The sequence below is a fragment of the Manis pentadactyla genome, chromosome 14 (genome assembly GCF_030020395.1).
Source record: "Manis pentadactyla isolate mManPen7 chromosome 14, mManPen7.hap1, whole genome shotgun sequence".
NCBI classification, from domain to species: domain Eukaryota; kingdom Metazoa; phylum Chordata; class Mammalia; order Pholidota; family Manidae; genus Manis; species Manis pentadactyla.
Genome location: NC_080032.1, coordinates 55197009 through 55215376, shown reverse-complemented (window position 1 = coordinate 55215376; position 18368 = coordinate 55197009). Strand labels below are relative to the sequence as shown.

Sequence of the window (18368 nt, the reverse complement as noted above, 5' to 3'; positions counted from 1 at the left end):
ACATAGGGGTTCCTAAGCAGACTTTATCTTATACTTACTGGTGAGGTGGATGTCTCTGGAAGACAGGGGGTGAAGGAAGGCCTCACTGCCCATTCATTTACTAGAAGCACTTATCGGGTTCCTCCCGCCGGCCAGGCGCCCTTGTAGACCCCTGGGGATAGAGGTGAGCAGGGTCTTCATCATTTGTGTTGGCCGTTGAGCAGCCATTCACCAAGCCCCTCGCCTGTGTGCAAACCGAAGGACCCCTGGCACCCGCTCCCGGACGTCACCGCCTTCCCTGGGTTGGAGACGGACGAGTCTGGGCACCGGGAGCCGCGAGGGGTCCGGGAGCTGGCGGGCGTGGGCGCCGAGCGCATGCGGACAGGCGGGCGCGGCGAGCGCGGGGCGCAGGCGGGGCGCTCGGGGCCCTCAGGGGGCGCTCGCGGGGCGCCGCTGTCCGCGCGGGCTGCTGAGAGCGGGCCTCGTCAGAAGGAGCGAGTCTCCGAGCGCGGCCGTCGCCCCGCCGCGCTCCCCGCTCCCCGCCCCACGTCGGCCCCGCGTCGCCGCGCCCGCCCCGCCCAGCATGGAGCCGGGGCTCCCGGGGACGCCCGACTCCGCGCCCCGCTGCCGTTGACCGCCGGCCCGCCGGCCCGCCCGCCGCCCGCCGCCCGCGCCCCGGCCGCCGCCTCGCCGTGCCTGCCCTCCTCCACACCAGGTGAGTCCGCGCCCGCGCGCCGGGCTCCGCCGCCCAGCAAAGTCCCCGGGCTGCGCAGCGGGACCAACTTTCGCGGGCGGCGCTCCTCGCCCGGACGTGCCTGCTCGTCGCCTCTGCCGCCGCCGGTCTGCGAGGCGGCCGCCAGCCGAGCCTCCGGTGCGAGGGAACAGCGCCCCGCGCATCCTCCCGAGGGCAGCGTGCCGGAGCCCGGAGGCCGCGTCCGGCTGCAGTGCGCCCCCGGGGCGGGGGGCGAGCCGAGCTGCGGTGTCCCCGGGCCCGACCGGCCGCCGCTGCTTGCGCCCCGGCCCCGCCCGCCCCCAGGAGCGGGTCCCGGGAACGGTGGCCGCGCCGGGGCTCGCGGCGCACTCCGACCGGAGGGGCCAGGTCCCCAGCGCCGCTTCCTCCGCCGAGTGGGGCGGCGGGGCGGGACCCGAGGGGCTGCTGGCGCCCCGGCCGCCGCGGCCCGCAGACGGGTTCCCGAGCGCCCTCCAGTAGCCCCAGGACTAGGGGGCGGGGGTGCAGTGGGGGCGGTCCTCGCGCAGTCCGGGGAGCGCCGGTGGCCCCGGAGCGGGGGTGGGCTGAGCCCCGAGCCGCGCGCAGGAGCGGGCGCCCGTTTCCCTCCGGAGCCCCCGCCCTGACCCCGGGCCCGGCCGCGCCCCCGCGGCCTTGTCAGGCTGGCTGCCCGTCCCGGGACCTTCCAGGCGCCCGGGAGACTCACGGCCGCAGGCACGGTCCCGCGGTGGAGCGCGTGGGGTGCGCGCCACGGGGGCCGGGGCGGCGGAGGCGAGGTGAGCACAGCCGGGGGCGGTTCGGAGGGGCGAGTGCCCGAGAAACTTGGCGGGAGGCACGAACATCCGAGAGAACCCTCCCCCGCCGACCCACTCCTGCCGCCGGTCTTGGTGCCTCTCGGGAGGAGATTCCGCGGCTTTGCCCTTGGGTTCAAAACTACGCGAAACCAGCCCTCCATCCTCCTGCTGCTTTGCCAGGGATTTTTATTTAATTGCTGTTCTGACTATTCTTGGCTCACTTGGTTTCGATTTCCTAAACATAATTTTTGAGCTGTCCAAGGTATTTGAAAGTGTTCTCAAACTAAGACTAAACCCTACTCTTATGGAAAAACTACTTTAACTTCAAATTAAAGCTTCTTTTCTCCCTATTCCTTCCTTCTTCTGCCGTCCTGACAATCTCTATTTTCACAGAGGCTTGTGTTTCATCTTTTGCTTTATGTCAAAACACCTCTCCTCCAAGCCCCCACACCCCCTCCAAAAAAAACACCTTTCCTAAAGCATAGGTGTTTGAAATTCAGGATAGTGTTTTCTAGTTAAGACACACTGGTTAAACTGCATAGCACAGCCCCACCAAGAAGCAGAGTCGAACAACTGATTTTATTTGATGCCCTTCAAGTTTAGGAAGGTACCATTTATTTTTATTATCCAACAGGTAAGGCAGAGCTCAGGTGGCTATGGCTATGATTAGGTAACTTCTGTTTTCATTTCCCCTCCCCGAACTGCCGCATCTAGGTTAAATTTGTTTTATTTGCCTGACCATTTTTTTAAAAAGACTGACAAAGTTGTTCTTGAAGATTAGGGGTCTGAGTTCAGAGTAGGTCAAAGATATCCATATGCAGGGAGGTGGAAAACCTAGAAGAGGGGCTGGCAAAAACTACAGAGACGATGCCTGTGTTAATGTACATATCAGTGAAGGCCAGAATCTCCACATTTATCTCTGATGGGAAGATTATGGCAGTTTCACAAGATCAAATTCAAGGCCACATCAAAACTAGGTGATTTCCCTTGAGCATTACATAAAAGCAAGCATCAGTCCACAGTAGGGCTAGATGTTGAATCCTGGGCAGTTTGGAATGGTTGCGTGTGAAGAGCTTGCCTCTAATGGAACCAAAGGTCTTCTCTCTTGCCACCATGTGAAAACTCCCACGGCCGTCAAACCTGTACCTCTCCTGTGAGTGGCGTCCTAGTTTTATTCTTCCAGACACACTCCTAACATACTCTGCTGGGAACAAACACAGGTGGGCTCCAGGGAGTTTCCCAGCACTAGACAACCACTTTACTTGAGCTGTTTCTTTAAAAATAGTTGCTCTGAGGTTCGTGTGTTGTATTTTAATTGTACTTAAAAGACTTCCTATTTATCTCCAGGTCTGTGGTAGCAACATGGCATTTTGCTTGAATCACTGGTTTGTCTTAAGGAGACCCTGTTTTTGCAGGTTTTAATTAAAAGGTATCTTGTACTCAAGCATTTCTTATTTGCATGTGGATTTCTGGTTAAAAAATATCTCATTCCAGTTAGTAAGAAGCAGAGCTATTATCTGTTTCCAGAGGAGTTTTATGTGGTATTAAAAAAACAAAGACAAAAAAAAACAAAAGCAGCTTTGATTCCTGCCGTCATCAGATGATTTGAGCCTACCATCATGACTGAAAACCTTAAGATTATACTGACTATAAGAAACAACAGAGAAAAAAGATGGGTTAATGGTGGAATGTGTATTTTCTCTGTGTTTGAATCTTTTGGAACACAACTGAATGTATTCACATGGTTTGTGCCATGCCTTTATCTGCCCTTGCTTTACAAGTACCCTGAAATATAACACTCTGGACCATTTTGGCCACCTTTAATCACATAAAGAAAGGAATTTTCCATTTGGGGGTGAATGTATTGGAGGTGACCAGTCAGTGCTGTGTGTAGTCAGTGCCTCACACTTTCAGAGGGACCAAATCCAGAGCAAAGAGGGAGAACACAACTCCGACGGCGGCGATCTGACTGACCAGGAGGCTCTGCACTGGGTGAGGGTCACTTCATAAGTCTTTCTGTCTTTTAATCAGAGATGTGGCCAGATGATCTGTATCTCCTGCATTTTGAGGAGGAAGAGGGCTAAATTTGTTCACTATATTTGATCTTCCATTTGCATCTTGTTAATGTTTTAAAACAAAACAAACAAAATGTCTTAGTATCCATGTGGTCACCCAAAGTCATATTTCTTTAGCACTTATGGTCAGTAGGCGGGTGTCACAAAATATCAAGACAGAAAGTTTTACATCCATTTATAATAAAATGTCACATGGTTTAAGATCACGCTACAGTGAGAACCAACCTTCCATAATGTAATAATAGAGCTGCATTTGACTCTGCCCTTCTCCTGTTTGAATATAGATGGTAAAGAACAGATTATAGGATTTTAATTTTTTTAGGATGTCCTAAAAATTCTATAATGATTTTTCTTTTGAATGAAGCATGCTATGAAAATAAAGTGGGTTGGAGTTACAAATTCATTCTTTAGGTGAGGTATTTATGTAGAAGTTGGTGGTAAGTCCAAAATCCAGCTCAATGAAGGGTCAGACAAGATGTGCAGCTCTCTTTTCTATACTATTTGAAATAGATAATACATAGTAAGGCCTCAATTGGCATTAAATTCATGCTGTGGATACAGGCTGCACCTTGTGACTGCATAGTAAAAACAAAGTGGTGCTGACATATACTTTCAGTCTTTTCTGTACTAGAAATCTCATTTGTGTGGGAGCTTTCTGTTTAGCCTATGAGTTACAGAAATATATATGATATAAAATATATATGTTTTCCCAAATCCCAGGAACTCCTTTATTTGGCTGCTGTATTCTTTGGAAAGCCTCTTGAGAACCTAGGTCAGTAAATATTGAAGGTCTGAACTGAAGTCTTATAAAGTGGAAAAATGCTTTATTTGAGAAAGTTTATTTGAGAAGGGTGGGGGAGCCATCCAAGTTGGCCTGTGGTAGGCTCATTTCTAAACTGTGATAACAGCTTTATTGCTTTGAATCTATGACTTCCAGGACTAGATGAGAGCTGGGGATAATCTCTTGACTCTGTTTAATTTGACAGATGTGAAAACTAAACCTCAGAGAGGTGACTTGCTAAAGATCAGGGGACTCATTCAACAACCCTCTTGATTACTCCTTTCATAAAGAGACTCATGTTCCCTAGAGATAATTACTGTGTTGGCGCCATGTGTACTGATAATCTTTGCTGAGCTGGGAGTGATGGGGGCTCCCTTCTCCACTGGGATGTTTGCAGAAGCATGCTTGGGACTTTCTACATTGCTCTCTCTTGGAGCCAACGCAGTATTTACCCAGCAGATGTTATTAAATTTGCACAAAGTCATTGTCTGCAGCCATCTCTATTAATGTGCATGGTTTGTGAAGAAAAATTGCTCTTGCACAGTCTTAGGTTTCTATTTTAAATGTCGCAATTGAGTCAATAAAGTAAACAAAGAGATTTTATGAGTGTTTACAGTTCCAGGAACTCACAGGGGAGTCCTTTATTCTGTTTTGAATGAAAGGTCCGTTCAAAAGGGACAAAGTTTATAAAACGGTACTTTTCCATCTTTGTGTCAGAACATAGTATTTCTAACTTTGTATTTTTTATTTCTTAGAAATCTAGACACATTTCTCTTTGGGTACATCAGGGGGAAACAAAGCAGTATTTTAGGTTAATTTTAGAACCGTTTTCAGGTTTAAGATGTACTTACTGACCAAGAGATTCCAAACCTCGTCCGGCAGCGCGGTGGCGGTCGGGGCGGCCAAGGGAGGTGGGTGGCGGTCGCACGGCCGCTCGCCAGGGGGCGCCGGAGCCCGGCCCAGCGGCAGATGCAGGCGCGGATCCGCTCGCGGAGCCGGCGGCGCCCCCGCGGCGGGCCGAGCGTGAGCCTCGCACCCGGGGCGCCCGCCCCGGGGCCCTCCAGCACGTACCGCACCTGGCCGCCCTTTTCGTCTGACGCCGGGCCTTTTGCCAGAGGACCTGTGGGCCCAGAGAACTTGGTTTGATCTTGGGCTTAGTGTCTCAGTTGCAGGAACGGAGAGAACCGCGCCACCCGAGGACCGTTCCCATTTGGAAAATGGGCCGCAGTGGTTTCCGACGGGAAGGTCAGCAGGGTGCGGGTTCCAGAGAGCGCCCCCCAGACTTCGTCCTTTCCTTTCCATCTGGGCCTCCTTCTCCCTCTCCACGCCCCCACAACCCCCCGCAGCAGGAGGGCCTCATGCACCCGCCTTTTGTGCAGTAATTGATCATGGCCTTTACGCCAAAGGCCATGTTAGGCGCTGGGGATGAACGTGAGTCCACGCCTTCCGAAGCCGCATGCCCGAGAAGGAAGACACATTAGCCCTGCGGTAGGCGGTAGGGGTGGAGGCTGGAGAGCCACGGGCCTAAGTCTCAGAGCGCCTGGGGAACGGCCGCTCGGGGACGGACCTCCGGGGTTCTCATCCCCTTGTGTTTCAGGAAGCCTCAGATAATTCTGCGAAGAAACGGGTGCCTTCCCCAGTAGGCCCTTGGGTTTACGCACATGTCTAACAGCTGATGTGGGCCCCTAAGTCCACTGGACTTCTGTCAAGGCCCTGTGCACTGTGATTTCATTGCACCCGTAAGATAAATACCTATGTAATTGACTTCATCCATTTAAATAGGAAAGTGATTTTAGAGGAATCACAATAGAAATATAACAACGAAACCCTAATTAGTGAGCCTGAAACAGACTAAATAAGGATTCAGTTTTTGAAACTGGTATTTAGTGCAAATATCAATAAAAATGAGAAAGAAGGGCAGTGGAATGGTTAAAAGAAATGATTTATTGTTATCATTAAAGTGACAGAAAAGCCTTTATTAGGAGCCACTGGGACACAAGATACTGATTTGGTGTCTTTGTCTTAGAGACAAAAATTCCAGTGACAATGGGAAGGTTGAAGTTTATGCCTGAGGTGGTGCCGATGTGAATCTAGGGTGGACGCCGCGGCTCTGTATTAACTTCATCCAGCCGAGAGGACTGCAGAACTCCCGAGAAGCCATGGCTGGAATGTTTTTGCTGGGTGCCCCTTCAATTCTGTGACCTGACTGATTCTGAATCATGTTGGAGGAAAGGCCTGATAAGAGGGAAAGGGTGGCAGCTAATAGCATTCATTCATCACCTTCACTGATATGTACATTAACACAGGCATCGTCTCTGTAGTTTTTGCCAGCCCCTCTTCTAGGTTTTCCACCTCCCTGCATATGGATATCTTTGACCTACTCTGAACTCAGACCCCTAATCTTCAAGAACAACTTTGTCAGTCTTTTTAAAAAAATGGTCAGGCAAATAAAACAAATTTAACCTAGATGCGGCAGTTCGGGGAGGGGAAATGAAAACAGAAGTTACCTAATCATAGCCATAGCCACCTGAGCTCTGCCTTACCTGTTGGATAATAAAAATAAATGGTACCTTCCTAAACTTGAAGGGCATCAAATAAAATCAGTTGTTCGACTCTGCTTCTTGGTGGGGCTGTGCTATGCAGTTTAACCAGTGTGTCTTAACTAGAAAACACTATCCTGAATTTCAAACACCTATGCTTTAGGAAAGGTGTTTTTTTTGGAGGGGGTGTGGGGGCTTGGAGGAGAGGTGTTTTGACATTATGCCTGACTTCATTGTAAAAATCAGGGAAGTCAATGCTTCTCATGGACTCAGGGAATGGGGGAGCTGGCCAGTCCCATAATACCTGGCACTGCCCTTCCCACTTTCCAGATGAGGAGACAAAGGCCCAGCACGATGAGATTCCTCACCCGGGGTGGTTGGTGGCTGAGCTGGGCAGAGCTGAGATTCCCATACTCCTTGTCCTGTGCTCTTGCCCTGGTGCACACTGTACCTATTTCCCAACTATGGGCTTCATTAGAGCAGGGCTCTCCCTATCTTGTTCACTGCTGAACCCTAAACTGGGCCAGGCATCTAGCAGTTGCTCAGAATACTTTGGTTGACGTCATCAACAATGCTATTTCTTTCTTCCTCTTTCCTATTCAGGAATGTGTCAAGAAATCACTAAGTTGCAGTGAAATTTGGTAAAGATAAGTAAATACATGTCAAGTTTAGTTATGATAAGAACTTAAGCTTTGAAGGTAAACAGACTTGGTTAAAATCCTGGCTCTGCCACTCAGTAGCTGTTTTGCTCTGAGAAAAGTACTAAATCTCTCTGAGCCTTATTTCCTCATTTGTAAAAATGGGAATAAAATTATATAAGTAACAGAGGCCCTGCCTGCATTATAGGTATGCACTAAATGTTGTTTTCTTTTACTCTTTCTCTCCTGCTCTCTTTTCCCCCCAGAAAATATTTAAAGGGGGAATATAGTACTTTTAAAAAAGTGAATTTTATTTCAGAAAGTACCCATTTATCTTTCAGAAAAATTATTCCACTATATAAACATAAAACTTCCCTACAAATACATATTCTGTGGGTTAGATATTAATAGTCCCATTTTATGAATAATCAGGGCAATGCAAAAGCCCCAACACCTGGGGAGAAGAGGACTTAGATCTGAGGCACCTCCACCCCAGCTCCAAGACCAGAGTGTTTTTCTGACACGTGTTCCTCCGATCTGTGTTTCCTGTCCATCCTGGTGCGTCTGCTCTCTCTCTTTTTCCCTTGCTGTGGCCTAGTGAGCTCTGGTCTCTGCCATGGACTGTCACTGTGCAGGGGTGGCCTCACCCCTGGTGTATCGCATGCTTCTCCAGGGACAGGGCAGCTGTGTAGAGCACTTGCTGCTGTAACTGCAGAGCACCTGGGATCTTCTGGTACATAGAATACTCCATCTGTCACTCTGTGTGCATGCCCATTCCCTTAGCTTAGATCCTGCATCCAGGCCAAATTTGTGGGTGGCTACAATGTACATTTAAACTTATTCAAAATCAACTGTACACTCTCTCATTTGATTATTTGCTCCATATTATATAATCTTGATTAATGTATAAAGCTGTATAGATAATGTTAGTGTACAGCATTGTGGATGTAAGGCAATATATATTGTTACGGGATTTTTTTTCAAGGATTATTTTGTGTAAGCTTTATTTCATGCATTAATTTTGAGTCATAGTCCTTACCTAAAACGTGCTCCATTGTATTCGCAAGGCTATCTTCTGTGTTGTGTATAGGTAGGTAGGATTATTAGTGAAGGGCATAAATTTTGGTTCAGGCATTCCTGGGATTGAATCCTGGCTCTGCCTAATCTCTGGAAGGTCAGTTTGCACCCTCCAGAAAATGAGAGTAATAAGAGTAATGGTAGTGCCTGCACCTTACATGGGCCTCAGAAGATACAGGGTACATCTATGGTATCCCAGTGCTCATTGTATTGCAGGAATGTGGAGATTACTCAGTTGTAGCTGAGTGGCATCTCTCAAAGGTGAGAGTTTATGAGTAATTGCCCTAATGGCAGTGGTTTGCTGTGCTGCAAGGGAGTTGTGAAAACTGAAGGAATGTGTTTATGAAGGTATAATAGAAATCAGTGGTAAAATGTGTGCTTTCCACAGCTACTGACGTGACCATTTACCTCCCCCTGCCCTAGTCCCCACCCGCAGATTTGATGCCTAGCTACAGAGATGACTCAAGGGTGATGTTGAGGTTTTCTCTAAGAATACTTCTTTTCCTGCTGGTTCCAGCTTTATTGCAAATGCAAAGTATGTTTAGCGCTGGCCCCTAGATACATAGCCAGAATACAAAATCAATCCCTCTGCCCTAGAAGGCCCAGCAACAGAAATTTATTGTATTTGACTTTATGTACCTCCTTGCTTTGTCCAGAAAAGATCTAGGCAGCCAGCAAATAGCAACACTGGGTACTGTCTGCTCTCAAAGTCTGAAATGCTACTACCATAACACACTGTTTTCTCCGGGGGACCCCATGCATGTCTTAGCTAGGGTGCTCACATGAGAGCACAAATTGGAATCCCCTGGGGGTGTGTCACAGCATGGACTGGTGGGCCCCATCTCAGCCATTTCTGATTCAGTGGCTCTGGTGTGAGAGCCAAGTAATTAGTATCTCTGACAACTTCCCAGGAGACGTTTGCTGGTGTGGTGGCCACACTTTGAGAATCAGTGTCCTGGACACTCACATTATATAGACAAGCCATGCATTTTATCTCCTGTACGAACTGCATTAGTGGTAAAGAAAGAGATTTGACATTTACTGAGCACCTCTGACATTTGCCATGTGCCAAGTACCTTACTGGGCAGTTTACGCATATTGTCCTATTTAGTCCTTACAGCCACCCTGCCAATCAATTCATCATTATTGAGACCATGTCATGCATCATGCAGTGTGCTGTGCTAGGCTCTGTGGATGTGGAGTGAACACCACAGACACAATCCTAACCTTCTGGAGATTATACTTTAACAGGGAAACATGCTTGAACAGATAATTATAGGGGTGATTAGTCTGATCCATAGAAAATGGAAGACCAGGCAAGCTAAGTGACTTGCCTAAGTCTACACAGCTTAGTGGAAGATCGAGACAAAACTTTAAAACCATTTTACTCCACAAGGTATGGTCCTTTCACTAAACCAGAGGGTCTCAGACTTTTTGGTCTTTGGATCCCTTTACACTCTCAAAAATGATTAAAGACCTGTGAAGAACTTTTGTTTATTTTGGTTAAAGCTATCAACATTAATTATATTAGAAATTAAAACAAAGTGGTTCATCTTTTAAGAACCACTGTACTAAACCATGGTGCAAATAGTACCATCTTTCTTAGATTCTGAACCCTAATTCTTTTTTTTTCCGAAGTGTTGTTGTCACACAACATCATATTTCAGGTGTGCAACATAGTGATTCAGCATTTACATATGACATTCTGAAGTGATCCCCACCACAAATCTAGCTACCCATCTGTCACCCTATAAAGTTGTTAGATATTACTATTTTTATTTATTTATTTTTATTGAAGTATAGTTGATATACAGTATTATATTGGTTTAAGGTATACAACATGGTTGTTCTACAGTTGTATACGTTATTAAATCCTCACCCCAACTAGTGTAGTTACTATCTGTCAATATAGAAATATGTTACAGAACTATTGACTATATTCTCTATGCTGTACTTACATCCCTCTCACTAATTTATATTATTATTAATTAGATTCCCTATCTTGTACACTGTATCTTTATGTCTTACCTAATTTGTTTTAATGACTTTTGTAGCCATCAAAGGTGAGAACATTTCATTTCCTCTTACACTTTTTAAAATTTTTTAATGGTGGCCTCTCTTAAGCCTTAGCCTGTATTTCTAGTGATGGTGATTTCCTAAAGGAAAGGGTGACCTGCTTTGGAATTGCCTTTTAAAAGTTTTGTGTATGTATGTGTGTGTGTGTGTGTGCAATTATGATAAGGAAAGGCAGCAAACTCTCAATCACAGGACAAACTAAGATGTGGTTCACAGAAAGAGCTCTCTCCCAGCTAAGGCATTTAGAAAGACACAGTGCATTATAGTCTGTGACGTGTATTGCCTTCAGGCTTCCTCAGGGCACATGCCGTCACAAGGGAAGTCTGAGGAAGCAAGCCGGGGGGGCCCTCCTGCTGCCTTGTTCTGGGGGAGAGAGAGGGCTGGCTGCCCAGGAGAGCCGTGGCTCGTGTGATGTTGGCAGCCGGATCGAGTTCAAGGGCGGGCGGACCGCTGAAACTCTGACCCTTCCTGTCAGTTTATTCATATCTAATGCGAATGAAAGGTCCTAGTAGATGGTTTCCTTTGGGTGTGCTGGTCCGTGGTTGTCCTGACACCCACACTCCACTGACTCTGAATGCTTTATGGCGTCATTCAGTTTTATAAGTAAGATAAAATCAGAGCTGACATAACTCAGTCTGGTTCTCAACTGATGAGCAATGAATTCAAATCTCCTTGTATTTTTAGAGAAACCAGTGGACAAGGGGGACGCTGCAGCAAGTTAAGTGTGGTTCTTTAGATGTAGCAGATCCTTGATGAGAAGTTGGAAAGGAAATCTGCCAGTTGTCTGACTCTTTGGTCTTTTTGCCACCAAACGTCTGGAACCACTGGCTCATGGAGAAACTTTTAATATGTTTATCCAGATGTTTGGTGTCAAATAGGCACATCCCATAGTCAAAACAAACCAAAAAGTATGATACTAGATGATCATTTGTCATCCTTCTAAAAGCTTAATTTTGACATGAAGCATCTCTGCCAGTGACATGAGGCAGCATGGATTCCTCACAGTGTCTCTGGACAGGGCACACTTGGCTAGGCAATTTAACTTTGTAGAGGTTTTTGAGAAGTAGTACTTGTCTAAAAAGCATCTAAGGCATAAGTGATTGTTTGGGCAAGCAGAATCTTCCTTTCACCATCGTATCAGATGGGAGTCTAGGATATGTCCATGAGGGTTTTTCTCCTGGAAACAGTTTCTTATGCTGTTTCTAAACTGTGAGCGTCTTGCCCCAAATTCTCAAACTCTGACTTAATGGTCTCATGTGAGCAACACACACCAAGTGCTGACCCCTGTTGCAGGTTCCTAGGGCTGTGTCTGAGAGTGCTTTTCTCCACAGCAGGCCCAGATAGGGAAGGTAGCTAGGCCTCCTGTCCCCTACCCACCCTGTGCAGTGGGCTCAGAGAAGCGCAAGTCTGCTTACTGACCCTTTGTGTGCTGCCAGCCAAGCTAAGCAGCCCAGCTGAGATGTGCCTCCAGTGGGGATAGGTGGGGTTATTTTCTGTGGGGATGGATTCATGGGATCCGCCTAAGATATGGGAACATCATCAGCATAAAGCCAGGGAGAAGAGATCATACAGTTAGAGATGCTTGGTACTTGGTTACTTAGATGGAAATTTCTGTCCCTCTTTACTTGGGCAGGAACAGTTCTATTTATGATTCCCATTCCTTACCTATATTTTATGAGTATAATAGCTGAGCTATTATAATCATTCTCTAATCTCATTGTTTTATGATTTTTATATATAAATATGTATGTATGCATGTGTGTGTGTGTGTGTATATATATATAACTTCTATGATAAGGGAGGTTTGAGGTGGAATGACACCTGATCAAGGCAAACTTGAGACCTGCAGCCCAAAAAGTCATTGCCAGATGAGACCCGTTGTCAGGCAACAGCCAGGAAAATGCAGCCCTTAAGTCAAATCCAACATGCACACTGTTTTGTCAATAAAGTTTTATTGGCCGGCAGTCACGCTTGTATTGCCTATAGCTGCTTTCACACTACTGTGGTGGAGCTGAGTAGCCATGGCGTAGACTATATGGCCCCCAAAGCCTTCTGTCCTGCTCTTCATAGAAAAAAAGAGCCAACTCCTGTACTTAGGACATATTTCTATCTTGTCGCCTCCAGATAGGAAACATACATAGACTTCAGAAAATCCAAAGGACTATTATTCCTAAGTATGGACTATGGCCCAAATATCTAAATTAGGATAGAATTTTGTTTCTGTGCATTGTGAGGAACCTGTACACAGTAGGTGGCTGTAGGATGAATGACTGCATATTTCTAGGTGAGTGATTTCTGGTCTGGGTTCCATTTCCCCATTTATAAAATCAGAGTATCAGATTTGATCTCTAAGGCTCCTTCTTGCATAATATGAGTTAGGGGAGGTGAGACAGCCTTGGTGCCTTGCACCCCAGTCTGCCCAAGTGGCAGCCTGAGCCTCTTGAGTCACCATCAGTCATATTCATTTAACATCAGCTGGAATTATTAGGCAGGTCAAAACATGACCACCTGCTGTCACAGTGTTATCAGGTGCCTTCCACAGAGAGAAACAAATGGATTTCAGAGTAGAGAGAGCATCAGAATCATGCTTAATGCTTGTTTTGAGTTGCTTTGTGGAGATGGGCTTGAAGAATGAGTTTTCTTGTTTGTGTTCACAGCTTTTGGGCACATGCCAGTTGTGCCTAGGGACCATTTGCTCACATACCAAAATCACAGGTAGAAATTACGCTTCCTAAATTATAGGGAGGCAGAAAGCTATAGATTGATTACTTGGCAAGGGTGGAAGGAGGGAGGGGTGATGGCAGCCTCCTGGCTCTGACTGTCCTCCACCCCCAGGGGAGCATGTGAAATGTGTCATCCTGAGAGAAAGCTTCATGCTCTGTGACTTGGGCAGCCGACTCCTGATTCAGAGCATATGCTACATCCCCTTTAGGAGCTGGAGTTCCCATGTCCCCTTTCCTGAGATGGCCAGGGTTTCCATGTGCTCAGCTGCAGAGAGCTGACTCTGGGGTTATCACTTATTAATTCATACATTTGGGAGGGTGACATGCTGCCTCTGCTCGGATGTGAGCAGAGCACCTCAACCTTTACGTCCTCATCCCAGGCTGTGCCCTGGTTTTCCTGTCAGGCACTCCAGCCTCTGGAGAGCTGGGGTTTAGACGACCCCAGATGAGTTTTTCCCATTCGGACGGAGAAGAGTAGGAGGGACAGAATGGGGCTGACACTGCCACAACACAGTTTGTGCCACATTTGGACTCTTGTACCCTTGAGCTCCATGAGTAGAAGGTGTGATGCATAGACAGATTGCCTGGTCTTTATGGTTGAGGAACAGAATTTATTCCTTTCTAGGCTTTTAGTTTCTGAACTCTCCTAATTCTAAGAACTTCTGAAAGCTATTACCCTTAGGACTGGAAGCCGAGGTGATTGCTTTTTGCTCTGCTAAAGTATGGCTAATGTTGCAATGCTGTAAAGTGGCGTCATTGTGTCAAGTGAGGGCATTAAGGCAAATTTTCCTGAACCATGTCTTTCATATGGGTTGCCTCTGTGGTTCTGAAAATAAATGGACAACTTGTATGCATATGATTGTAAACCTTCCCTATTCCTTTATATGTGTATCTTCATATGTCAGAATTAATGTATATTTACCTTTATAAAATTTATTTTTCAGACATATTGTATTATAGACTGATGCAATACTGTGCCTGTTGTTCTGAATTAAATTAATTTAAATCCGTCATCTAAAACAACAGCTCTGAGGATTTCTGCTACTCAACTATGTAGGGTTTAAAATATTTAATGTGCAATTAAGGCAAAGTCTTAGAAGTTCCTTTTAGTAAGCTTGGAAATGAAGATGCTAATATTTGGCTTCACAGAATTGGACTTAATTAAAAACTTTAACACACTTTCTTGCTTGCTTTATTTGTAAATTTTGATCCTGGCACTGAGAACCTCAGAGGTTTTTACTGTTTTCTTGTTTCATATTTCTTTAGGAGCATGCAAAAGGAAAGGTAGTAAAGAAAATCTTTTCAAGATAAGACACGATTCATAAAGGTGACAGCCATGCCATATGCGCACAGTGATTAGCAGCTGCAGAGGCTGCTGATGGCTTCTTAAAAATAAAGTGAGAAAGCAGATTTTCCCATGGTTTCGTGTTCAGTACTCGCTCAGGTTCATTGCCCTGGCTTTTCTAGGTTTCATCTTGTTCTGTAGCAAGCGAATCACTCTTCATGTCTGCGCATTGCTGTGCTGGACTCACTTATTCTGGTTATCCTGTTGGTGGTATTTTAAGCTTCAGGACAATTGTGGTATGTTAAAACTGTAACCTTCTCCAAAACCACTCGTTTTGTTTCTGTAGAATGTGTGTGGATGGACAGAAGGGACAGCATTTCCAAGGCTGGCTTGTTTGGAACTGGTTTACTTTAATGAAGAGCTGTGTTGGTGGTGGGCATGTGTTTAATGAAGTGTCACAAGTAAAACGGCCTTCCCCTGCCATCACCAGCAGATACAGTCTACAGGGCTAGTGGGGACAGATGGACAGGCACAAGGACTATTCACCTCTGAGATGAGTGGTGGAAGGGGAAGAAAGTTCCTATTTTAAAATTCAGTAGTCATATTAGTGAAATAGGTTAATTCTAGAAATGCGTTTTCATGAAATCTAGTTGTCTCTGGCAAACCACCCTTCCTTACTGATTAACCCCTGACAACTTGTCACATAAAAGGTGGTAGTTTTAGTCTTGCTTGGGTCATAATTCCCTTGAGAAACTGCTGAAATCTACCTGTCTGTTACCTGAAAAGCAAAGGTGTGTACACCTGCTTGCACATAATAGTCTGTATCCCTTTCAGGGGTTTACGGATCTCTCCTTTTCCCACTAAGAACCCCTTCATTGTCTCTTCAGTGGATGTGTTCTCCACGGCAAATTTCTTTTTTAAAAAAATAATGTCCATTACATTCATGACAGTGTGGCATTTCTGTTGGAGGGAAAAGGGCCAGCAGAGCTGCAGTCTCGGGAAACTTGGTGCTGCCTGGGGCCTTTTCTGGGGTCACCACAGGAGCTGCATGCCTTTGCCAGAATTCAGGCTTCACCCTTCCTGTGTGGTCTGTGGCACACTCCAAGCTGAGGGTCTAGGTCCTCAGGGGTGGGTGGAGAAACAAGGGGTGGCAGTGCCTCAGGGGCTGGAAGCAAGGGCAGACAGGTTGCAGCCAGTGGGGCATGGCTGACCCACCCCGGGGAGCCTCAGGGCCGTGATCCCCTGTGGGCTGCCTGGGAGGCTGTGGACTGAGTATGTCACATGATGCCTTGGTACAAATAGGAGATGGCCTCCCGCTGCAGGGCCCGGTGGCAGCCGGTGTGCCTCGGGCTTTTGCCTCGCTGCCCTGCAAAGCTCTGAGCCCCGGGGCCAGGAGCTGTAGCCTTCCGGGACTGACTCCCAGGAAGGACTAGTGCTGGGCTTGCGGGCCATGGTGCATGCTGACCGGGGAGGTGAAGAGCCTCCCTCACAGCTTTGCCTAGGTGCAGCCACACGCTTGGACCTAGGAGCCGAGGACCCTGTGAGGCACCAGGAGACACTGTGGAAACAGGAAGGGAGCAAGGACAAAAATGGAAGATCCAGAAACACAGGGGTGAGACTTGCCCTTCCCTTCCTTTCCTGTCTCTGGCCTCCTCCTCCTGCAGCACTTCCTTCTTCCTCTCTAACCTCTTTTTCTTTCCCGTCCTGACTTTCTTCCCTTTTACCATTTCCTTTAATCTTTTCTTCCTTTCCAGAATTCCACCCTTCCTTCAACTCAGCAGACATTTCCGAGGGTCCCCCCAGGGTCATTTGTCCCCACTGCGGGGGCGTTCTGACTCTGTCCCCATCACCCGCCAGCCCTCCCGCCACCGTGGGGCTTTTCTCTTCTGTCCACCCTCCCGGGCCCCTCCTTCTGTGCTTGTTTTCCTTCGCCAACCAGCATATATTGAACTGCCTTAGAGAAAAAACCTCAAATAATTGTGGTTCACCACTTTCAAGAAGGTTAAGCTCAAATTTAGGAGTTGAGGCATGAGCACGTAAACAACCAAGCAGGAGTGTAATAGTTACAAGGTGTTGCAAAACAGGAATGTGAGATGATGCAGGCAGCAGGAGCATTGTTGCTAGGTGAGTGCAACAAGAGACCTTTTGAGTTAAGAGAATGGGGCAACTTTTTGTGGGGTGAATGCATTTGGGAACATCTTATAGAGAAGGAATGGAACCTGGGGTTCCAAACAGGATTTTAGTATTTGGAGAGGCGAGAACGTTTCATTCCAGGAAGCACGTGGTGCCCACACCCTCCAGCTGATGTGTTGCCCTCATTCTGTAAAGGGAAGTCCCAGGGGAGCCTGCTTTCCTCCAGCAGGGCCCCGCTGACTTTCCTCCTCTCTCCTGAACACTGCCGCCTCCTCTCTAGTTTCGGTATTTTTCCCCAAGTGCCATTTCTCTTCAGCTGGTAATGGGCTCTGGAGAATCCTCCAGGCTATCTCAGACCTTGGTCAGCAGATCAGTCCCTTCCTGCTGAAGTCAGGAGCTGCTGGAATGGAGGTGTCAACTGAAGAGCGAGCACTGGACCATAATTCCCAGCTTGGGGGTTGGAATTCTGACCTTCACTCTTTGTCAGCTCTTGAGTGAGCCACAGCACTGCTCTTAGGGCAAATGGTCTGCAGTGCTGGAAATCTCAAGGCAGCAGAGAAGTCAAGGATTTCGGTTGAAATTCCAAGAATGGCTGGTCCAGTGTGGTAGATTTAAATCCAGGATGTAATGCCTGGCATATCGTTGGATTTTTGTTTTCTATTTATTGTGGCAACTCAGAGTTGAAAGGATCTTAGAAGTCGTCATGCCTTTTACAGTTTACAATCCTGTATATCAGGAAACCCTCCCATTTTTCTTGCTCATTGATGTGTATATTTAACTCTGTGCTTGGACATTCTCATAGTAGATGAGTGTCATAAGCTGGAACCAATTCACCTTATTTAACCCAACATCCCCAGTACATGAAGGTGTCTTTTATTTTTAGGTACCTGATAAGCCCTGACCCCAGCCTGATGTTTGGGTCTTTCAATGGCAGTGACTTGAGTGGAATCTGGATACACTATGGTGACAGCCTAGCTGTGGAAGTTGAAAAGTCTAAATTTATTCCCTCTAAGGCTGGCATTTCTCTTTGTTCCATCAGATCCATCTGCCCACTTACCCTAATCGGATGCTTTGCTTGGGAGACACAGGTGGCTGGGGTCCGCTCAGCTTGTGACCTCTTGAGTTTTGCCCTAAGGAAGTAATCCCTTTACCAAATATTTGCTGGCTGCTTGAGATAGAAGTTTTCTCTTTGGTACATTACAACTTATTACTGAAAAGTTCACTTTCAGGCATCATGCATGTTGCGCATGGGTGTGTGTGTGTGTGTGTGTGTCTGGAGAATTAGAACAAAGGATTCCTCTTCCTTCTGAGGACAATGTGGTAATTCTTAGGGTTTAGTTGATCTTTTTTTCCCTTCCTTCTTCAGGTAAAATCTGGTTAAAAGGGTTACCTAGTAGCAGAAAGGACAAGGAAGATAGTCCTGATGTTCTGCAGGCCATGTGGTCTCTGTCACAGCTAAGGGAACACCTGTCATAGCTGGTGCCCTGATGTAAATGGAAGCCTCATTCCATGCTCTCCTACAGCGGTTTTGTCCAAAGGC

At 47.0% G+C, this 18368-nt stretch overlaps 1 protein-coding gene across 1 annotated transcript in view; it reads left to right on the top strand.

The window, feature by feature from the left end:
- Positions 1–446: 446 nt before the first annotated feature.
- Positions 447–18368, top strand: part of CPNE4 (copine 4) — a 481705-nt gene continuing 463783 nt past the window's right edge. Inside the window, exon 1 of the mRNA XM_036894782.2 lies at positions 447–694. The gene's annotated coding sequence lies outside the window, so the exon portion shown is untranslated. The remainder of the gene's footprint in view (positions 695–18368) is intronic.